The sequence below is a fragment of the Macaca thibetana genome, chromosome 11, assembly GCF_024542745.1.
Source record: "Macaca thibetana thibetana isolate TM-01 chromosome 11, ASM2454274v1, whole genome shotgun sequence".
In the NCBI taxonomy this organism is placed as follows: domain Eukaryota; kingdom Metazoa; phylum Chordata; class Mammalia; order Primates; family Cercopithecidae; genus Macaca; species Macaca thibetana.
Window position 1 is genome coordinate 49952673 of NC_065588.1, and position 20813 is coordinate 49973485.

Below are 20813 nucleotides of genomic sequence, written 5' to 3' on the forward strand. Positions count from 1 at the left end.
TTTTTAAGGCCCCCCCAAAATTGACCGGTTTAGCACACAAACATTCCCTGTCTACTACAGCGAAAAGAAGCAATCTATCAGATCAGGAGAAAACAGTAAGTAATTCCATTCGAAGGAAGCAAGCTGGGTTTTGTGAGAAGGTGGGGCTGTGGCAAAACATGTTACCACAGATGTCCATGCCACAAGCTCATGAAATGACTTTTTTAGCTAAATCTTGGCTCCTGTTAGTTTAGTTTTTGGTTTTTTTGAGCCAGGGTCTCACTCTGTCACCCAGGCTAGAGTGCAATGGCGTGATCTCAGCCCACTGAAACCTCCGCCTCCCAGGCTCAAGTAATCCTCCCTCCTTGGCCTCCCAAGTAGCTAGGACTAAAGGCGTGCACCACCAAGCCCAGCTAATTTTTAAATTTTTTTTTTTTTTTTTTTTTTTGAGACGGAGTCTCGCTCTGCCGCCCAGGCTGGAGTGCAGTGGCCGGATCTCAGCTCACTGCAAGCTCCGCCTCCCGGGTTCACGCCATTCTCCTGCCTCAGCCTCCCAAGTAGCTGGGACTACAGGCGCCCGCCACCTCGCCCGGCTAGTTTTTTGTATTTTTTTAGTAGAGACGGGGTTTCACCGTGTTAGCCAGGATGGTCTCGATCTCCTGACCTCGTGATCCGCCCGTCTCGGCCTCCCAAAGTGCTGGGATTACAGGCTTCAGCCACCGCGCCCGGCCTAATTTTTAAATTTTTTTGTAGAGATGGGGTCTCCCTGTGTTGCTTAGGCTGGTCTCAAACTCCAAGCTCAAGCAATCTGCCTGCCTCAGCCTCCCAAAGTGTTGGGATTACATGTGTGGGCCACCTCACCCAACCTACACTTTCATAGACTTTCACGATATTTATTAAGAAGAGATGCAAAAAAAAAAAAAAAAAAGAGATGCAGTATTGAACAGAAAAAAAGAAACTTTATGCACATTCTGGTTTCAAATGTATGGGAACACTGAGGATTAAAATTGCCAACAGATGAGAAAAAGCGTGGCGGGCGCGGTGGCTCATGCCTGTAATCCCAGCACTTTAGAAGGCTGAGGTGGGCGGACTGCCTGAGTTCAGGAGTTTGAGACCAGCCTGGGCAACACAGTGAGACGCCATCCCTACTAAAATACAAAAAAAAAGGCCAGGCGCGGTGGCTCACGTCTGTAATCCCAGCACTCTGGGAGGCCGAGGCGGGTGGATCATGAGGTCAGGAGATCGAGACCATCCTGGCTAACACGGTTAAACCCCGTCTCTACTTAAAACACACACACACACACACACACACACACAAAACTAGCCGGGCGAGGTGGCAAGCGCCTATAGTCCCAGCTACTCGGGAGGCTGAGGCAGGAGAATGGCGTAAACCCGGAAGGCGGAGCTTGCAGTGAGCTGAGATCCGGCCACTGCACTCCAGCCTGGGCGACAGAGCGAGACTCCATCTCAAAAATAAATAAATAGGCCGGGCGCGGTGGCTCAAGCCTGTAATCCTAGCACTTTGGGAGGCCGAGACGGGCGGATCACGAGGTCAGCAGATCGAGACCATCCTGGCTAACCCAGTGAAACCCCGTCTCTACTAAAAAATACAAAAAACGTGGCGGGCACCTGTAGTCCCAGCTACTCGGGAGGCTGAGGCAGGAGAATGGCATAAACCCGGGAGGCGGAGCTTGCAGTGAGCTGAGATCCGGCCACTGCACTCCAGCCTGGGCGACAGAGCGACACTCCGTCTCAAAAAATAAATAAATAAATAAATAAATTAATTAATTAATTAAATTAAATACAAAAAAAAAAATTGGCCAGGAGTAGCAGTGTGTGCCTGTAATCCCAGCTACTCAGGAGGCTAAGCCAGGAGAACTGCTTGAACCTGGGAGGCAGACTGCAGTGAGCCGAGACTGTGCCACTGCACTCCAGCCTGGGCAACAGAGCGAGACTCCGTCTCCAAAAAAAAAAAAAAAAAGAGATGAGAAAAAACTAACAACCTGAAGTCAAGAGTTTGTAATGAGTTTTACTGTAAACTTATGTATTCTTTCTTTCTTTGAGACAGGGTATCACTTTGTTGCCCAGGCTGGATGCTGCAACCTTGGCTGGCTGAAACCCTTGCTTCCTGGGCTGAAGCAATCCTCCCACTTCAGCCTCCCAAGTAGCTGGGGCTACAGACGCGCGTCACCACACTCGGCTAATTTTTGTATTTTTTGTAGAGACAAGGTTTCGTCATGTTGCCCATGCTGGTCTCAAACTCCTGGGCCCAAGCCTCCCAAAGTGCTAGGATTACAGGTGTGAACCACTGTGCCCAGCCAATGCTTACGTATTATGTTCTTCTTAAAACTACTATACTAGGCCAGGCACAGCGGCTCACACCTGTAATTCCAGCACTTTGGGAGATCAAGGTGGGTGGATCACTTGAGGTCAGGGGTGCGAGACCAGCCAGGCCAACATGGTTGAAACCCCGTCTCTACTAAAAATACGAAAATTAGACAGGCATGGTGGTGGGCACCTGTAATCCCAGCTACTCAGGAGGCTGAGGCAGAAGAATTGCTTGTAATCAGGAGCCGGAGGCTGCAGTGAGCCAAGATCGTGCCACTGCACTCCAGCCTGGGTGACAGAGCAAGACTATGTCTCAAAAAAAAAATTAAAAAAAAAAAAAAAGGACTAATATACTAACTCACCTTTGCTTTGGTTGGGAACCTTTCTTAAATGTTGGCCTACAAAAATTTAAAAGCTTATCTTTTTACACAAGTTTATCTTTTCATACAATCTTTCCTGAATTCTAACACTCATCCTTCATTTCTGAGGAAGTGATATAGCAAATACTTTCTAAATGGAATTGAATCTTGCCTCACTGTATACAGGCAGTCAGTACATTATACAGAAAACCAAAAAAAAAAAAAAGTTTTTAAACAAAAGGACAAACAAGAGAAAGGAAGGAAACAAAATACTATGATTTAACAGGAACAAAACCCAACATTCTTTCAACACAAAGTGTCCACAAGGGAAATGTCGAAGAGAAAATGTCATGATAAAATATTTTTAAGATATAAAATGACCCCAATGCAAAATATTTGTTGTTGTTGATTTTTGTTTTGTTTTTAGCTCAAAGGAGTTATTATTTCTCGTCATTTATGTTCCTTACTTGTGTTTATCCATTCCCACCAATGGAAACATTTCAATTTTATTTTCTTTACAGTCTATTTTTCTTCCTGATTCTTCAAGAGTAAATTCCTTGATCTTAACTTCTATTTATGAATGTCTGGCCTGAAAAGGACCTTGAGGGGTTATCAAGTCCATCCTTCTGCTTTCCAGGAGAATTCATAACTAATACTATCAGATGAATGAGAAAGTATCAAAAGAAAATGCATTGGTTCCCTGACTAGTAGCATGCTAATTTAATATGCACATTCATTCACAATTTGCAATTTTTTAAAAATGAAAGTAAAAACTAAAATGCCAAAAGAGGAAGGTACTTTAAAAATGCATTTATCTGCTAAAATTGCTCAAACATAAATTCAACTGTCAGGTCTAAAATTAACAAGCAGGAAAAGTTGCTGGCTGCCAATATAAAGTCTTTAGTCCCTAGAGATGTCTTCTGAAGTTCTATCTCATTTGTAGCACCCTTCACCTACAACACATAGCCTGGTAAACTTAGACCATCCTTGCCAATCAACTACAATTATAAATGGCAAGTGTGTGTGTGTATGTGTGTGTATGTGTGTGTGTGTCTGTGTGTTTATAGTTGGTATAGGTTTTCATTCCCAACAGAAAATGAAAAGTTAGGGCCGCGATGGTTTTCGCCTGTAATCCCAGCACTTTGGGATGCCCAAGGAGGTGGATTGCCTGAGCTCAAGCATTCGAGACCACCCTGAGCAACATGGTGAAACCCCATCTCTACTAAAACACAAAAAGTTAGCTGGGCACGGTGGTGGGCACCTGTAGTCCCAGCTACTTGGGAGGCTGAGGCACGAGAATTGCTTGAACCTGGGAGGCAGAGGTTGCAGTGAGCCAAGATTGCACCACTGCACTCCAGCCTGGGTGACACAGCAAGACTCTGTCTCCAAAAGAAAAAAACAGAAAATGAAAAGTTAGGTCTAAATTGGAGATGTCAATATTATGGGGAAGCTACATACAACTGTTCTTCAGAGAGTAGTTTAATTCTTTCATTTCTAAGTTAAAATGTCCAGGGAATAAAGTTTTTTTCTAAAAGAGTTTCCAGGACGGGTGCAGTGGCTCACGCTGTAATCCCAGCACTTTAGGAGGCCCAGGCAGGCGCATCACCTCAGGCCAGGAGTTTGAGACCAGCCTGCAATATGGTGAAACCACATCTCTACTGAAAATACAAAAATTAGCCATGCGTGGTGGCATGTGCCTGTAGTCCCAGCTACTTGGGAGGCTGAGAGGGAGAACTACTTGAACCCAGGAGGCAGAGGTTGCAGTGAGCTGAGATTATGCCACTGCACTGCATCCTGGGAGACAGAGCGAGACTCTGTGTCAAAAAAAAAAAAAAAAAAAAAGAAGTAGTTTCCAAAACAAGCTGGGCGTGGTGGCCCACGCCTGTAATTCCAGCACTTTGGGAGGCCAAAGCAGGCAGATCACCTGAGCTTAGGAATTCAAGACCAGCCTAGGCAACATGGGAAACCCCATCTCTACAAAAAATACAAAAATTAGATGGGCACGGTGGTGCACACCTGTAGTCCTAGCTACTCAGGAGGCTGAGGCAGGAGAATCGCTTGAGCCCAGAAGCAGAGACTGCAGTGAGCCAAGATGGCGCCATTGCACTCCAGCCTGGGAGACAAAGGGAGACCCTGTCTAGAAAAAAAAAAAAAGTTTCCGAAACAGAATTTCATTTAATGTCAAAAAATCTGGCCAGGTACGCGTGTAATCTCAGCACTTTGGGAGGCTAAGGCAGGAGGATTGCTTGAGCCCAGGAGTTCGAGACCAGCCCGGGAAACATGATGAGACCTCTACAAAAAATAAAATTAGCCAGGCATAGTGTCATGAGCCTTTAGTCTCAGCTACTCAGGAGGCTGAGGTAGGAGGATTGCTTGAGCCTGTAAGACTGAGGCTGCAGTGTGAGCCATGATTGTGCCACTGTGCTCTCGTCTGGACAACAGAGTGAGACCCTGTCTCAAAAAAAACAACCATGGTCGAGTGCGGTGGCTCATGTCTGTAATCCCAGCACTTTGGGAGGCCGAGGTGGGCGGATCACTTGAGGTCAGGAGTTCAAGACCAGCCTGGCCAACATGGAGAAAACTCCCTATCTACTAAAAAAATACAAAAATTAGCGAGGTGTGGTGACACATGCCTGTAATCCCAGCTACTTGAGAAGCTAAGGCCAGAGAATCACTTGAACCCTGGTGGCAGAGGTTGCAGTGAGCGTGCCACTGCACTCCAGCCTGGGCAACAGAGCGAGACTTCGTCTCAAAAAAAAAAAAAAAAAAAAAAAACCAAACAAAGAAAAAAACCACAACCAAAAGACAATAACGAAATAACAACAAAAAAATCCCTGCAACTATGAAGAAATATGGTTAATTTTCTATAATTATTTGAAAATGAAAAAAAACAGGACTAGAAGTCTTAGAAATGGGAAAATTATAATTTTTTAAAATGTGGGGCAAGAGAGGTCGAGTACAGAAACTGTAGACTGGTGAAATATTATTTCTCAGAAAGATTCTAAATGAATTATTAAACAGATCACTTATGAACCACTGGCAAGTTATGCAATGATCTATAAACAGTAGCATAAGATACCCAAACAGCAACTAATATGCAACTTCGTTTTCTTTTTTGACAGGGTCCCTAGCCTAGGAGTTCAGAGATGTCAGAGGCAGAATATACTGTATTTGGATTTCAACAGGATACCGCTTGCTATTTCATAGAAAATAAAGGTTAGATGATATAAAACAGCAGGTGGGATTCACAACTGAATTTTATCCAAAAGGCTAACAGATTAATGTTAACATAATGATAGTCTACTCATGTTGTATAGCATTGCTCTATCCTTATACATGTTTACCAGTGACCGAAAACAAAAACACACGTTTATCAAATTTATCAATAATACAAACATATGAGAAATGGTCAAGAGGTGAAATGACGTTATCAAGCTAAAACAACAAACCAAATTAACAAGATGATAATTACAGGGATAAACTTATGTAAAATTGTCAATTACATTAAAAAATCAACTACATGGCCGGGCGTGGTGGCTCACGCCTGTCATCCCAGCACTTTGGGAGGCCAAGGTGGGTGGATCACTTGAGGTCAGGAGTTCGGGACCAGCCTGGTGAAACCCCGTCTCTTCTAAAAATATTTTTAAAAATTAGTTGGGTGTGGTGGTGCAGGCCTGTAATCCCAACTACTCGGGTGGCTGAGGCAGGAGAATCGCCTGAACCCAGGGGGTGGAGGTTGCAGTGAGACAAGATTGAGCCACAGTACTCCAGCCTGGGTGACAGAGCAAGACTCTGTCTCAAAAAAAAAAAAAAAAAAAAAAAAAATCAACTACACAAACTAATGTGATCTTAGGCTTTAAGAACAGAGGCATAGAGTGCAATAAAATAGAAGTTGTGCTTCCCACCGTAGTTTGTATTTATTAGATTATATCTGAGATGTTCAGACCTACATAAGGAACCATAAACCACTCAGATAACTAACTTGATGAAGAGCCTGAACTTTCATTAAAAATGTCACTTAAGAAATTGTACGGGCTGGGCTCAGTGGCTCATGCCTGTAATTCCAGCACTTTGGGAGGCCGAGGTAGGCAGATCACTTGAGGTCAAGAGTTCAAGACCAGCCTGACCAAAATGGTGAAATTCCATCTCTACTAAAAATACAAAAATTAGCTGGGCAAGGATGGCGGACACCTGTACTCCCAGCTACTCGGGAGGCTGAGGGACAAGAATCGCATGAACCAGGAAGGTGGAGGTTGCAGTGAGCTGAGATCACACCACCGCACTCTGGCCTGGGAAACACAGCAAGACTCTGTCTCATAAATAGTAGTAGTAATAATAATAATAATAATAGAAATAGCTGGCCGCGAGAGGTGGCTCACGCCTGTAATCCCAGCACTTTGGGAGGCTGAGGCGGGCGGATCACGAGGTCAGGATATCGACACCATCCTGACTAACAGGGTGCAACTCCATCTCTACTAAAAATACAAAAAATTAGTCAGGCATGGTGGCGGGCGCCTGCTAGTCCCAGTTACTCGGGAGGCTGAGGCAGGAGAATGGCGTGAACCCAGGAGGCAGAGCTTGCATTGAGCCGAGATCGTGCCACTGCACTCCAGCCAGGGCAAAAGTGCGAGACTCCATCTCAAAAAAAAAAAAAAAAAAAAAAAAAAAAAAAAAAAAAATAGCTTAAAGAACTTGGGGTATTGGCCGGGCGCGGTGGCTCAAGCCTGTAATCCCAGCACTTTGGGAGGCCGAGACGGGCGGATCACGAGGTCGGGAGATCGAGACCATCCTGGTTAAAACGGTGAAACCCCGTCTCTACTAAAAAATACAAAAAACTAGCCGGGCGAGGTGGCGGGCGCCTGTAGTCCCAGCTACTCGGGAGGCTGAGGCAGGAGAATGGCGTGAACCCGGGAGGCGGAGCTTGCAGTGAGCTGAGATCCGGCCACTGCACTCCAGCCTGGGTGACAGAGCGAGACTCCGTCTCAAAAAAAAAAAAAAAAAAAAAAAAAAAAAAAGAACTTGGTGTATTTACCCCCAAAGAGATGCCTCCTGTAATCCCAGCACTTTTAGAGGCCAAGGTGGGGAGATGGCTTGAGCCCAGGAATTCAAGAAGAGGCTGGGCAATGTCGGGAGACCCCATCTCTACAAAATATTTAAAAATTAGCCAGGCATGGTGGTGTGCACCTGTGGTCCCAGCTACTTGGGGGCTGGGAGGACTGCTTGAGGCCAAGAGTCCTAGCTACTCAGGAAGCTAGGACTAGAAGATCTTTAGCCCAGGAGTTTGAGGTTACAATGATCTGTGATCACATCACTTGCACTCCAACCTGGGCAACATAGCGAGACCCTATCCCTAAAAGAATGAAAGCGGTAAGTGTCATGAAATACTTGAAGACTACCATGTTAACAAGGAACTAGATTTATTTATTGTGGCGTCAGATAACAGAACTAAAGAGCTTCAGCACAACGTAAAAAATGTTATAAAAGTAAAGCTTCAATAATGGAACACGGTATCTGTGAAGTGGACACTTTCTCCTTAGAGCATTCAGAAGTTAAAAGACCAACCGTCAGCGATACCAGCTATGATATGTTTTCACATATCATGAATTTATTTGATCTCTCCTAAAAAAAAACCTCTTAGAGGAAGGCAACATGTCAAAATGAGTAAATGTCAGAGAAGCTTAAAAATTATTTTCTTTGACATATTTTTAAAGAGACAGAAGACTTTTTCATGAACTCCAAAACCATAGGACCATTTTCTGAGAAACCAACAACAAAAGAAATGAATGCTTTTTCCTTTTAAATGAATGCTGCATTTGTTTTTCTCAAAGAAACATCTGTACCTTAACTTTAGTACTTTTATCAAGGGATAAAGGACAATTACATACCAGTATGCCAACTAGTCTCAAGAAGACAGCTAGTTTTATTAGACATTTACATGGAGTTCTATCTGTTCCACCTAAAACTTCCTTGCAAGGAGAAGGCTCCTCCTTATCAGATGTGGATAGGAGGCTGCGGTAATACTAACTCCCTCCCACTGTAGCCTAGGAAAAACTCAGTCTTGACATGCACAAAACAATAACTTCTGAGAGCTTCAGAGCAGCTGTGTTCAGACAGAGCCAGCAACTTTACTCCAGGCAAAGAATTAGTCTAAGAGTTGGCTGAAAAAACAATTTTCATTTTAGGTTGGAAATGAGGAAAGGAAAGAGAACAAGATACAGTAAGTGGAGCTATTAACATTTTAAAACCGTGGTAAACAAACATGTTTAAAAATTACAACACTGAAACTACCACAGGGTGTAAACTTTGATCCACAAGTTGAAAGACGAGCAGTGTTATCACTCTAGCTCTCTGCTAGATGGTAACACTAGTGAGAAAAAATAATCTTGGGTTTAATAGTGCCCTAGTCAAAGCCAATCACCAAGTCTAGGACAGAAGACCAAAACAAGGGACTCTGCTTCTCTCACTGGGTATTTTTTTGTGCTGCTGCCAGGCAAACTGGAAATTTTCTGAATGTCCAATAGCAATGCTCTTACTGTGAAATACTAGAACCCAGCTCAGTAGTTAATGCTAAAGGGTCAGCAATGAATTGGTCTCAATGTGCTACAGGGGCAACTTCTTGGCCAGGGAGAAAAGTTTCAACTGATTGCAGAAAACCAAAGGTTAATACAACTACATACTCTGGTTTCTCTTCATATAATAGCTTTCCTGATATTTCGGACATTATTTCACTTCTCAAAAATAAAAGAAGAGAAGGAATGTAAAAGCAAAATCTACGCAAGAGCAAAGAAGTTATTAATTGGCTGTATTAGTCCAATTCGTTATTAAATGATACACAACTATCAAAGGGCAAAGCCCTGACCCTCTTCTGTACAGAATTAAGAACTGGTAAGACTACTTAGTAGAGCTGCCAAACTTTTCTTTAGCTTCTTTTCTTACAGACATGATACATTTCGCAAGAGCCTCCACTTACCTTACAACTTCCATGTGTAGGTACAAATTGTGTTTGATTTCCCCAGCCCTTGGCCTAAGACATTATGACATAGCTTTAGTTTCTGAGTCTGGACCCAAAGGAAAAAACTGAACATTTTTCACTTTCCTGAAATAACATGTCTATTTCATTTACACCATTTAAAAACATATTATATAAGTTAACTAAAACTGCAACCACCCATTCGACAACTCTTTGAGAGTGACTGGGAAGCCACATTTAACAAAACAAACTTCATTGTAGCATTTCTGCTTAGAATGCCCATAAAGACTGATACCTCTACAAGAATTACACTACTGCAAAATTTTTAAACACAGGACTCATGTGAGCTTGCTGAGAAAACTGTGCACACCCCCCACACACCTGTACTTAATATGACATGACCCTCAGAGATACTAAAACACCCTCTGTTAAGTAGAAAATAAACTTTTAAAGTTAGGAAAGTAGCAACGCGGGAATCTGGGTAGGAGGTGCCCTGGGTTGTAAACACCCTAGTCAGAGAACATAACAAGCAATTCAGAGCAACATATAAGTCCCTATGGGGCTCCAACTTGGACTGCTTTAAGTCCAAAGCCCACATCTCGGTGTTTCGGAAGAGTTTGGGAAATAGAAGAGAGGGAGAAGGAAAATCAGAGAAGCGATGAAAGTGTTCTATTTTTCTCCTTCTCAACTCCCATCCCAGCATCTTGGAGGCTGGTCACCAGTCTGGGTGCCATAACCACGAGAAGCCCTAAATCAATATCCCAACCACCTGATACCTAGGCAAAAGACATGTGTATATCAGCCATCTCCTTCCCAAACACTTCTCTTATCGCTCTCAAGGCTCATATCCTTCCAGAAGCCATGCCTTATGGCGACTCAGCTCACCCATACTGTCCTCTTAAATTCATTCACTTAATTTTCTCCAAATCCATACTTTCTCTCTGATATCATGTCCCTGATGTTCTTTTTATTAATTCAATCGAAATGCCACGACCCTCATTTCCTATAATCCACCCCTATCTATCTTTCCTGATAAACCCAACGGGGTGTTGTGTCACCAGATCAAGATCTTTGTTCTCATCTACTCATCCTACCTCCTGCCTATTACCCTTTTCCAATTCCAAGCTCCTAATCCCACTCTTTGGGAAGTCCTGGGTTTCTAACCTAGTTTAGTATCCCTCCTCTTTCTCCCATTCCACCCCATCCCATGATCCTTCCATTAGGCTCCACTAGACTACCCTTCCCTCAGGATTCAATTCCCCTCTCCTTGCCACGCCCTGCGCCCCCCGGGGCTACTTACCCCAAGTTCTCCCCACACTTCAAGCCTCTGGCCCCGCCTTCCCCCCAAAGGAAGGAGGCGGGAGTAGGGAGAGAAGAGGGGCGGCACTCGGCAAGGAAAAAGCGATCTCCCATTAGCGCTCATCGCCGCCAATCGAGGCTTCCTTCTCTCCTATTGGTCGGCTTTGGCCTATGCCCCCACCCTCTTCCTCAGACAGGGCCCGGCCACCGCCTCAGCGCCCCCGTCCAATACAGAGTGGGAGGGGAGACCCCAGCCCGGAACGCTGGGACTGGCCAGAGTTGAAAGGGAGAGTCCCGTCAGATCATGGGCTAGCTAATGTTAAAAGGACTTACCGGCTGGTAGCTCCGTTGCCTTCCGCCTGCCCGCGCTCGGTCCTACAATCTCTCTGCAGCTCCTCTTTTCCCCCCTCGGCGGAACGGATACTTTCCTCCCGTCCGGCCAGGCGCGCTCAACTCTCGCGAGAAGTCGTGGGGCCGCGGGGGAAGGGCGAGATCCGTGGGGGCTGAGTTGGAAAGCGGCCGAGAGGCGGGGCTCCGGGAAAAGAAGGTGTTGGGCTTACTGTGGGCAGGGCTGGGGAGGGAGACTGAGCGAGTACTGTCCACACAAGTCACACGTGTTCGGCTGCAGAATCTAGCGGGAGAAAGAAAGGAAAAAGGAGAGAAGATCTTTACCGGTGCCTGTAGTGGTGGTTACCACTATCTTTCAGAGTCATCGCTTCCTTAACTGCAAAGTAAAATAACCTTAGCCCTAGAAATGAAGTCCATGTGTGGACAAAGCAATCCACCTGCACAGCAATTCTAACACTACCATTTTACTAGTCCTATTGCCTTGGGTGAAAATCTTCTCTTAGTCTCTGTACAATGGGACTAACAATCTCATTTTATTCAAATTGTTGTAATGATCAAATGAGGTACATGAAATTGCTTGAGGATTTTTTTTAAATCACTGTATTATTCAGCAAATATTTTCACAAAACGTAGGGCATACTACATGCAAAGCATTGTTCTAAGCATGGGGTTAAGGAGTTATCAACCCAGGTAGGATTTATATTTGAGTGAGGAAGGGGAGACAATTAAAAAGTCAATAAACACAAATATTTCAAATAGTGAAAAGTGCTTCAGGATAGTGAGACAGAAAGTTACTAGGAATGGGGAAGAAGCTTTACTCCTAGTGTTTGAAAGAAGACCTCTTTGAGGAAGTAACACACCAGGAGTTGAATTATGACTTGGGAAGATTTCAGGGGAATTATCAAATGCAAAGTCTATATTCAAAAATGTATAGGTCTTGTTCAAGACAAACCAGGAAAAGAAAAAAGAAAAACAAAAAACAGGCTCGTTGCAGTGACTCACGCCTGTAATCCCAACATTGCTAAACCAAGGCAAGAGGATTGCCTGAATCCAGGAATATGAGACCAGCCTGGGCAACATGGCGAAAACTCAGCTCTACAAAAAATACAAAATTAGCCGGGCATGGTGGCCTGCACTTGTAGTAGCTATTCAGGGGACTAAGTGGGAAGATCACTTGAGCCCAGATCAGGCCACTGCACTCCAGCCTGGGCAACAGAGTGAGATCCTGTCTCAATAAATAAATAAATAAAATAATCATCTTAAAATTTAACAAATTGTAGTTGACTTAAAATATTATCTACAGAATCTCTGTTCTCTCCTTTTGCAGCTTTATGTTACTTAGCTTTCTGAACTTTCTGTCTAGCATCTTATCTATCCTCACAGCACCCTCTGAGAGGTAGGAAGAATCTAGGTGATTTCTCCCTAGATATCTAAGGTGACACAGGTGTAGAATCACTTTCTTTCTTATGTAGTGAATTGAGAAAAGTTGAGAGGTGTCTTGGCTTCCAAACTACTCTCCCCTATAACAATTCCTACTTAAAAGAATACAATGATGGAAACATACCTTAAATTTGTAAGAAAAAATTGTATGTTGGCCGGGGGCGGTGGCTCAAGCCTGTAATCCCAGCACTTTGGGAGGCCGAGATGGGCGGATCACGAGGTCAGGAGATTGAGACCATCCTGGCTAACATGGTGAAACCCCGTCTCTATTAAAAAATACAAAAGACTAGCCGGGCAAGGTGGCGGGCGCCTGTAGTCCCAGCTACTCGGGAGGCTGAGGCAGGAGAATGGCATAAACCCGGGGGGCGGAGCTTGCAGTGATCTGAGATCCAGCCACTGCACTCCAGCCTGGGCAACAGAGTGAGACTCTGTCTCAAAAAAAAAAAAAAAAAAAAAAGGGAAAAATTTGTATATTGGCCAGGCGCAGTGGCTCACGCCTGTAATCCCAGCTACTCAGGAGGCTGAGGCAAGAGAATCATTTGAACCCGGAAAGCGGAGGTTGCAGTGAGCCGAGATCGCGCCATTGCACTCCAGCCTGGGCGACAAGAGGGAAACTCCGTCTCAAAAAAAAAATAAATAAATAAAACGAATACATTTTTAAAAATCAGAGGGAAAAGGATTCTACAAATCATGCTGGAACAATTGGCTATTACTGTATACATGCAATAGCTAATATTTATAGATTTTACTATGTTCCAGGTAGTATTCTAAATTGGTGGGGTTTTTTGTTGGTTTGTTTTCGTTTTTTCAGACGGAGTCTTGATCTGTCATCAGCTGGAGTGCAGTGGCACGATCTCAGCTCACTGCAACCTCCACCTCCTGGGTTCAAGCGATTCCCCTGCCTCAGTCTCCCAAGTAGCTGGAACTAGAGGCGCACGCCACCACGCCCAGCAAATTTTTGTATTTTTAGTAGAGACGGGGTTTCACCATGTTGGCCAGGATGGTCTCAATCTCTTGACCTTGTGATCTGCCCGCCTTGGCCTCCCAAAGTGCTGGGATTACAGGCGTAAGCCACCACCCCCGGCCTTTTTTTTTTTTTTTTTTTTTTGACAGAGTCTCCCTCTGTTGCCCAGGTTGGAGTGCAGTGGCATTATCATTGCTTACTGCATCCTCGACCTCCCAGATTCAAGCAATCCTTCCAACTCAGCATCCCAAGTAGCCGGGACTACAGGTACATGCCACCATGTCCAGATGATTTTTAAAATTTTTCCGTGTCAGGTGCGGTGGCTCATGCCTGTAATCCCAGCACTTTGGGAGGCCGAGGCGGGAGGACCATGAGGTCAGGAGTTCAAGACCAGCCTGGCCAACATGGCGAAACCTGTCTCTACTAAAAATACAAAAATTAGCTGGGCATGATGGTGGGCACCTGTAATCCCAGCTACTCAGGAGGCCGAGGCAGGAGAATTGCTTGAACCCAGGAGGCGGAGGTTGCAGTGAGCTGAGATCATGCCATTGTACTCCAGCCTGGGTGACAGAGCAAGACTCTGACTCAAAAAAAAAAAAAAAAAAAAAAAATTCTGTAGAGACTAGGTCAGGCTGGCTTTGAACTCCTGGGCTCAAATGATCCTCCCACCTTGGCCTCCCAAAGTGTTGGGATTACATGCTTGAGCCACTGTGCCCGGTCTTTTTATTGTTGAGTTGTAAGAATTCTTTATATATTCTAGATTCTAGATGCTTATCAGATATATGAGTTGCAAATATTTTATCTAATTCTGCAGGTTAGTTGTCTTTTCACTTTCTAATAGTGTCTTTTGAAGCTCAAAAGTGTGTGTGTGTGTGTGTGTTTTTTTTTTGAGACAGAGTCTTGCTCTGTCACCCAGGCTAGAGTGCAGTGGCGCAATCTCGGTTCACTGCAAGCTCCGCCTCCTGAGTTCACGCCATTCTCCTGCCTCAGCCTCCTGAGTTGCTGGGACTACGGGCACATGCCACCACGCCTGGCTAATTTTTGTATTTTCAGTAGAGACGGGGTTTCACCGTGTTAGCCAGGATGGTCTCGATCTCCTGACCACGTGATCCACCTGCCTCAGCCTCCCAGAGAGCTGGGATTACAGGCGTGAGCCACCACGCCCAGCCTGAAGTTCAAAAGTTTTAAATTTTGATAAAGTCCAATTTATCTTGTTTGTGCTGTTGGTGTCATATCTAACAAACCATTGCCTAATACAGCATCATAAAGATTTACACCTGTGCTTTCTTCTAAGAATTTTGTTGTTTTTAGCTATTTGATTCATTATGAGATACTTTTGTATATGGTATGAGGTAGAGGTCCAATTTTGTTCTTTTTCACGCACAGTTGTCACAGCACCATTTGTTGGAAAAAATATTATTTCCCTCATTCAGTCCTCTTGGCACTCTTGCCAAAACTCATTGGACCTTAAATATATTGGTTTATTTCTGGACTTTCAATGTTATTTCATGGTTCTATATGTCTGTCCTTATGCCAGTATCAAAAGGCTTGATAATTTTAGCTTTGTAATAAGTTTTGAAACTGGGAAGTATGAATCCTCCAATTTTGTTCTCTTTTTTCAAGATTGCTTTGGATATATGGGGTCCCTTGCATTGCCACCTGAATTTTAGGGTCAGCTTGTCAATTTCCATCTAGGATTTTCATGGGAATTCCCTTGAATCTGTAGATCAGGGAGTATTGCCATCTTAACAATATCGTATTCCAATCCATGGACATCAAATGTCTTAACATTTATTTAGAGCTTCTTAATGTCTTTCAACTGTATTTTTTATAGATTTACTTTGTTTTTTATTTTGTATTTTTATTTTATTATTTTATTTTTTTAGACACGGGATTTCACCATGTTTCCCAGGCTGGTCTCAAACTCCTGGGCAACAAGGTGAAACCCCGTCTCTAATGGGGTTAGATCCACCCACCCTGGCCTGCCAAAGTGCTGGGATTACAGGTGTGAACCACCTCGCCTGGCCTTATTTTGTTTTTTAAGTTAGAGACAGGGTCCCACTATGTTGCCCAGGCTGGTGTCAAACTCTTGGTCTCAAGCAGTCCTCCCACCTTGGCCTCCCAAAGTGATAGGATTACAGGCATGAGCCACTGTGCCAAGCTGTGTTTTGTGGTTTTCATTGTACAAATCTTGCATTTCTCTTGTTAAACTTACTCATACTTTTTATTGTCTTTTTTGAGACAGGGTCTCCCTTTGTCACTTAGGCTGGAGTGGTGCAATCATAGCTCACTGTAACCTCCAACTTCTAGGCTCAAATGATCCCCCCACCTCAGCCTCCTGAGTAGCTAGGACTACAGGTGGGTGCCACCATGCCTGGCTAATTTTTTTTTTCTCTCTCTTGCCTTGGCCTCCCAAGGTGCTAGGATTACAGGTAAAAGCCACCATGCCTGGCCTCTTTCTTTTTTCAGTTAGAGATGGGGTCTTGCTACGTTGACCAGGCTGGTCTGAAACTCCTGGCCTCAAGGGATCCTCCTACCTAGCCTCCCAAAGTGCTGGTTTGTGAAAAATTGGTGGTATGGCCAGGTGCAGTGGCTCATGTCTGTAATCCCAGCAGTTTCAGAGGCTGAGGTAGGAGGATTGCTTGAGGTTAGGAGTTCAACCTGGACAACATAGTGAGATCCCATCTCAACAAAAAGTACAAAAAATATATATATATAACCAGGCATCATGGTGGTTAGCTACCTCAGGAGGCTGAGGCAGGAGGATTGCTTGAGCCCAAGAGTTGGAAGTTGCAGTAAGCTATGATCATGCTACTGCACTGGGCAACAGAGCAAGACTGTGTCAAAAGAAAGAAAAGAAAAAAGGCAAGGCAAGGCAAGGCAGGGCAGGGCAGGGCAAGGCAGGGCAAGGCAGGGCAGGGCAAGGCAGGGCAAGGCAGGGCAGGGCAAGGCAGGGCAAGGCAGGGCAAGGCAGGGCAAGGCAAGGCAAGGCAAGGCAAGACCCTGGCAAAAGAAAGAAGGAAGGGAGGGAGGGAGGGAGGGAGGAAGAGAAAGGAGGGAGGGAGGGGAAGAAAGGAAGGAAGGAAGGAAAGAAGGAAGGAAGGAAGGGTGTTAAGTCTTCTTTAAACATTTGACTGAATTCACCAGTGAAACAATATGGTCCTGAGATTTTCTTTGTGGAAATTTTTTATTTTTAATGAGTAATTCAGTCTCTTTTCTTGTTATGCATTTATTTAATTTTTTAAAATTTCCTATTGAGTCAGTTTCAGTAGCTTGTGTCGTTCTAGGAATTCTTACATTTCATCTAGATTATCTAATTATTGGCATGCAATTTTCATAATATTCCCTTAAAATCATTTTTATTTCTGTGAGGCTGATGATAACATTCTTTGTTTTATTCCTGATTTTAGCAATTTAAGTCTTCTCTCTCTCTCTCATTTTATTTTTATTTTTGAAAGCAATTTTATAACTTTATTTGATGTATATGATGATCAGCAGTTCTCATCCAGATTTTTGAAAGCAGCAACAGGTACATTGGTAACCAAAGTATAGAGCTTATTTGGTGAATCCTCGTCCTCATTACGTTTTCTGGACAACCGCACACATGTGGTCTGGGACATTACTTATTCCTTTGGCTCAGACAGCCTTGTTGAGTCTGGTATCAATGCGCACATGTGGAGTTCCCATCTCCTTCGTGGCAGATTTCCAGATCTCTTTGAGTGCCCAAGGGGAACACTTATTGAAGCCCACTCCATGGATGCACTTGTGAAGGTTGATGGTGTATTCTCGGTCACCACCTCGTTGATGGCAGAACAGCCCTTTTTCTTCTCACCACCCTTCTTTGCAGGCCATTCTGGGCCCAAGTTGGAAAACTTTCTTTTTCTTTTCCTTCCTTCCTTCCTTCCTTTCTTCCTTCCTTCCTTCCTTTCTTCCTTCTTTCCTTCCTTCCTTCTCTCTCTCTCTCTCTCTCTCTCTCTCTTTCTTTCTTTCTTTCTTTCTTTCTTTCTTTCTTTCTTTCTTTCTTTCTTTCCTTCCTCCTTTTCTCTTTCTTTCTTTCAGACAGGGTCTTGCCCTGTTGCCCAGGCTGAAGTGAAGTACGTGCATAGCTCACTGCAGCCTTGAGCTCCCGGGCTCAAGCGATCCTTCTGCCTCAGCCTACTGGGTAGCTAGGACTACAGGTACATGCCACCATGCCAGCCCAGCTAATTTTTTGAATTTTGTTTTGTGTAGACACGATCTCACTTTTGTTGCCCAGCCTGGTCTCAAACTACTAACTTTGGCCAGGCATGGTGGCTCACACCTGTAATCCTAGCACTTTGGAAGGCTGAGGCAGGTGGATTGCTTGAGTCCAGGAGTACAAGACCAGCCTGAGTAACAGGGCGAAATCCCTGTCTACAAAAAATACAAAAATTAGCCAGGCGTGCTGGCTCACACCTATAGTCCCAGCTACTAGGGAGGCTGAGTTGGGAGGACCACTTAAGCCCAGGAGTTCGAGATTGCAGTGAGTGGCGTGTCACTGCACTCCAGCCTAGGCAACAGAGTGAGACACTGTCCCAAAGAAAAGCCAAAAAATCCCCCCAAAAAGTCCTGACTTCAAATGATCCTCCTGCCTCAGCCTCCCAAAGTGTTGGGATTACAGGCATGAGCCAACAGGCCCAGCTGAGTCTTCTCTCTTTTTATCTTGGTCACTCTAGCTAAAGTTTTGTCAATTTTGTTCATCTTTTCAAAGAATCAATTTTTGGTTTCATTGATTTTATCTATTATTTTTTCATTCCTTAGTTCATTTATTTCCAGTCTAATCCCTATATCTCTATTATGTCTTTCCTCCTACTTGCTTTGGGTTTAGTTTTCTTTTTTTTAATTACAATTTTTTTTTTTTTTTTTTAAAGACACAAGTTTTCACTCTGTCACCCATGCTGGAGTGCAGTACCCTGATCATAGCTCACTGCAGCCTCAAGCTCCTGGGCTCAAGTGATGCTCCCATCTCAGCCTTCCAAGTAACTGGGACTACAGGAAAGTGTCACTATGCCTGGCTAATGTTTTTGTGGGGGGTGGTGTAGAGATGGGTCTTACTTATGTTAACCAGGTTGGCCTCAAATTCCTGGCCCCGAGTGATCTTCCCATCTCAGCCTTCCAAGTAGTTAGAACTACAGGCAAGTGTCACCATGCCTGGCTAATTTTTTTTTTTTTTTTGTAGAGATGGGTCTTACTATGTTGACCAGATGGGTCTCAAATATCTGGCCTCAAGTGATTTTCCCACCTTAGCCTTCCAAAGTGTTGTGATAATAGGCATGAGCCATAGCACCTAGATGTTTTTTTCCTTTGGTTTAGGCTATTGATTTGAGGTCTTTTTTCTTTTTTAAATTCATTCATCTACAGCTATAAAATTCCTTCTAAGCACTGGTTTAGCTGCATTCGATAAAATTTTAATAGGTTTTGTTTTTATTTTTATTTATTTCAAAGGGTCGTCTAACATCCCTGTAATTTTTTCTTTGACTCATTGTTTATTTAGGAATATGTTTTTTATTTTCTGCATATTTGTGAATTTCTCATTTTCTTCTGTGATTAATTTCTAATTTTATTCCATTATGATTACAAAACATACTTTGCATTATTACAATACTTTAAAATTTATGAGTTATTTTTTGGCCTAAAATATGTTTTATACTGAAAAATGTTTCATGTGCACTTTATTTTTCTTTGTTTTTTTAGACAGAGTCTGACTCTGTCACTCAGGCTGTAGTACAGGGTGCAATCTTGGCTCACTGCAACTGCTGCCTCCCAGGTTCAAGTGATTCTCATGCCTCAGCCACCCCAGTAGCTGGGATTACAGGCGTGCACCACCACACCTGGCTAATGCTTATAGTTTTAGTAGAGATGGGGTTTAGCCATGTTGGTCAGGCTGGTCTCGATCTCCTGGCCTCTAAAGATCCACCAATCTCAGCCTCCCAAAGTGCTGGGATTACAGGTGTGAGCCACTGCCCCTGACCCTCATGTGAACCTTAGAAGGATATATTCTGCTATTGTTAGGTGGAGTGTTTTATAGATATCTGAACAAAGTCTAGTAGGTTAATAGTATTGTTCAAATCCTCCCTTTCCTTGTTGATCTTTTGTCTAAATGTTCTATCCATTATTGAAAGTGGAGGTATTGAAGTCCTCAACGATTATCATTGAATTGCTTATTCCGTTTTGTTTTTGTTTTTGTTTTTGTTTTTGAGGTGGAGTCTCACTCTGTTGCCCAGGCTGGAGTGCAGTGGCACAACCTCAGCTCACCAAAACCTCTGCCTCTTGGATTCAAGCAATTCTCCTGCCTTAGTCTCCCAAGTAGCTGGGATTACAGGCACGCACCACCATGCCTGGCTAATTTTTATATTTTTGGTAGAGATGGGGTTTCACAATGTTGGCCAAGCTGGTCTCAAACTCCTGACCTCAAGTGATCCATCCACCTTGGCCTCCCAAAAGTGCTGGGATTACACGTATGAGTCACCATGCCCAGACTGAATTGCCTGTTTCTTCTTTCAAATCTGTCAATTATTGCTTCATGTTTTGGAAAGCTCTGTTGTTAGGTGCATTTATGTTGATAATTGCTACATCTTTTTCTTTTCTCTTTTCTTGTCCATCTTCTTGATTGATAAAATTGACCTTTTGCCCGGGTGCAGTGACTCATACCTGTTATCCCAGGACTTTGGGAGGCCAAGGTGGGAAGATCACTTGAGCCCAGGAGTTTGAGACCAGCCTGGGCAACATAGTGAGAGCCCATCTAGACAAAAAAAATTAAAAATTAGCTGGACATGATAGTGTGTGCCCATAGTCCCAGCTACTTGGGGGTCTGAGGTGGGAGGATTGCTTGAGCCCCGGAGTTTGAGGCTATAGTGATCCATGGTCACACCACTACTTTCCAGCCTGGGTGACAAAGTGAGACCTTGTCTCAAAAAAAGAGAAAAAGGGCTGGGCATGGTGGCTCATGCCTGTAATCCCAGCTCTTTGGGAGGACGAGGCAGGCAGATCACGAGGTCAGGAGATCGAGACCATCCTGGCCAACATGGTGAAACCTTGTCTCTACTAAAATACAAAAAATTAGCTGGGCGTGGTTGCGTGTGCCTGTAGTCCCAGCCACTCAGGAGGC

General features: G+C 44.0%; 1 protein-coding gene across 2 annotated transcripts in view; it reads right to left on the bottom strand.

The window, feature by feature from the left end:
- LOC126931116 (cyclic AMP-dependent transcription factor ATF-7) overlaps positions 1-20813 on the bottom strand; it is a 468437-nt gene that overhangs the window by 112660 nt on the left and 334964 nt on the right. The window contains exon 2 of one of the 2 annotated variants that reach the window (XM_050748895.1): positions 11269-11348. The gene's annotated coding sequence lies outside the window, so the exon portion shown is untranslated. Of the gene's footprint in view, positions 1-10936; positions 11007-11268; positions 11349-20813 lie in introns of those variants that run through there. The other variant, XM_050748894.1, reaches the window with a different exon arrangement.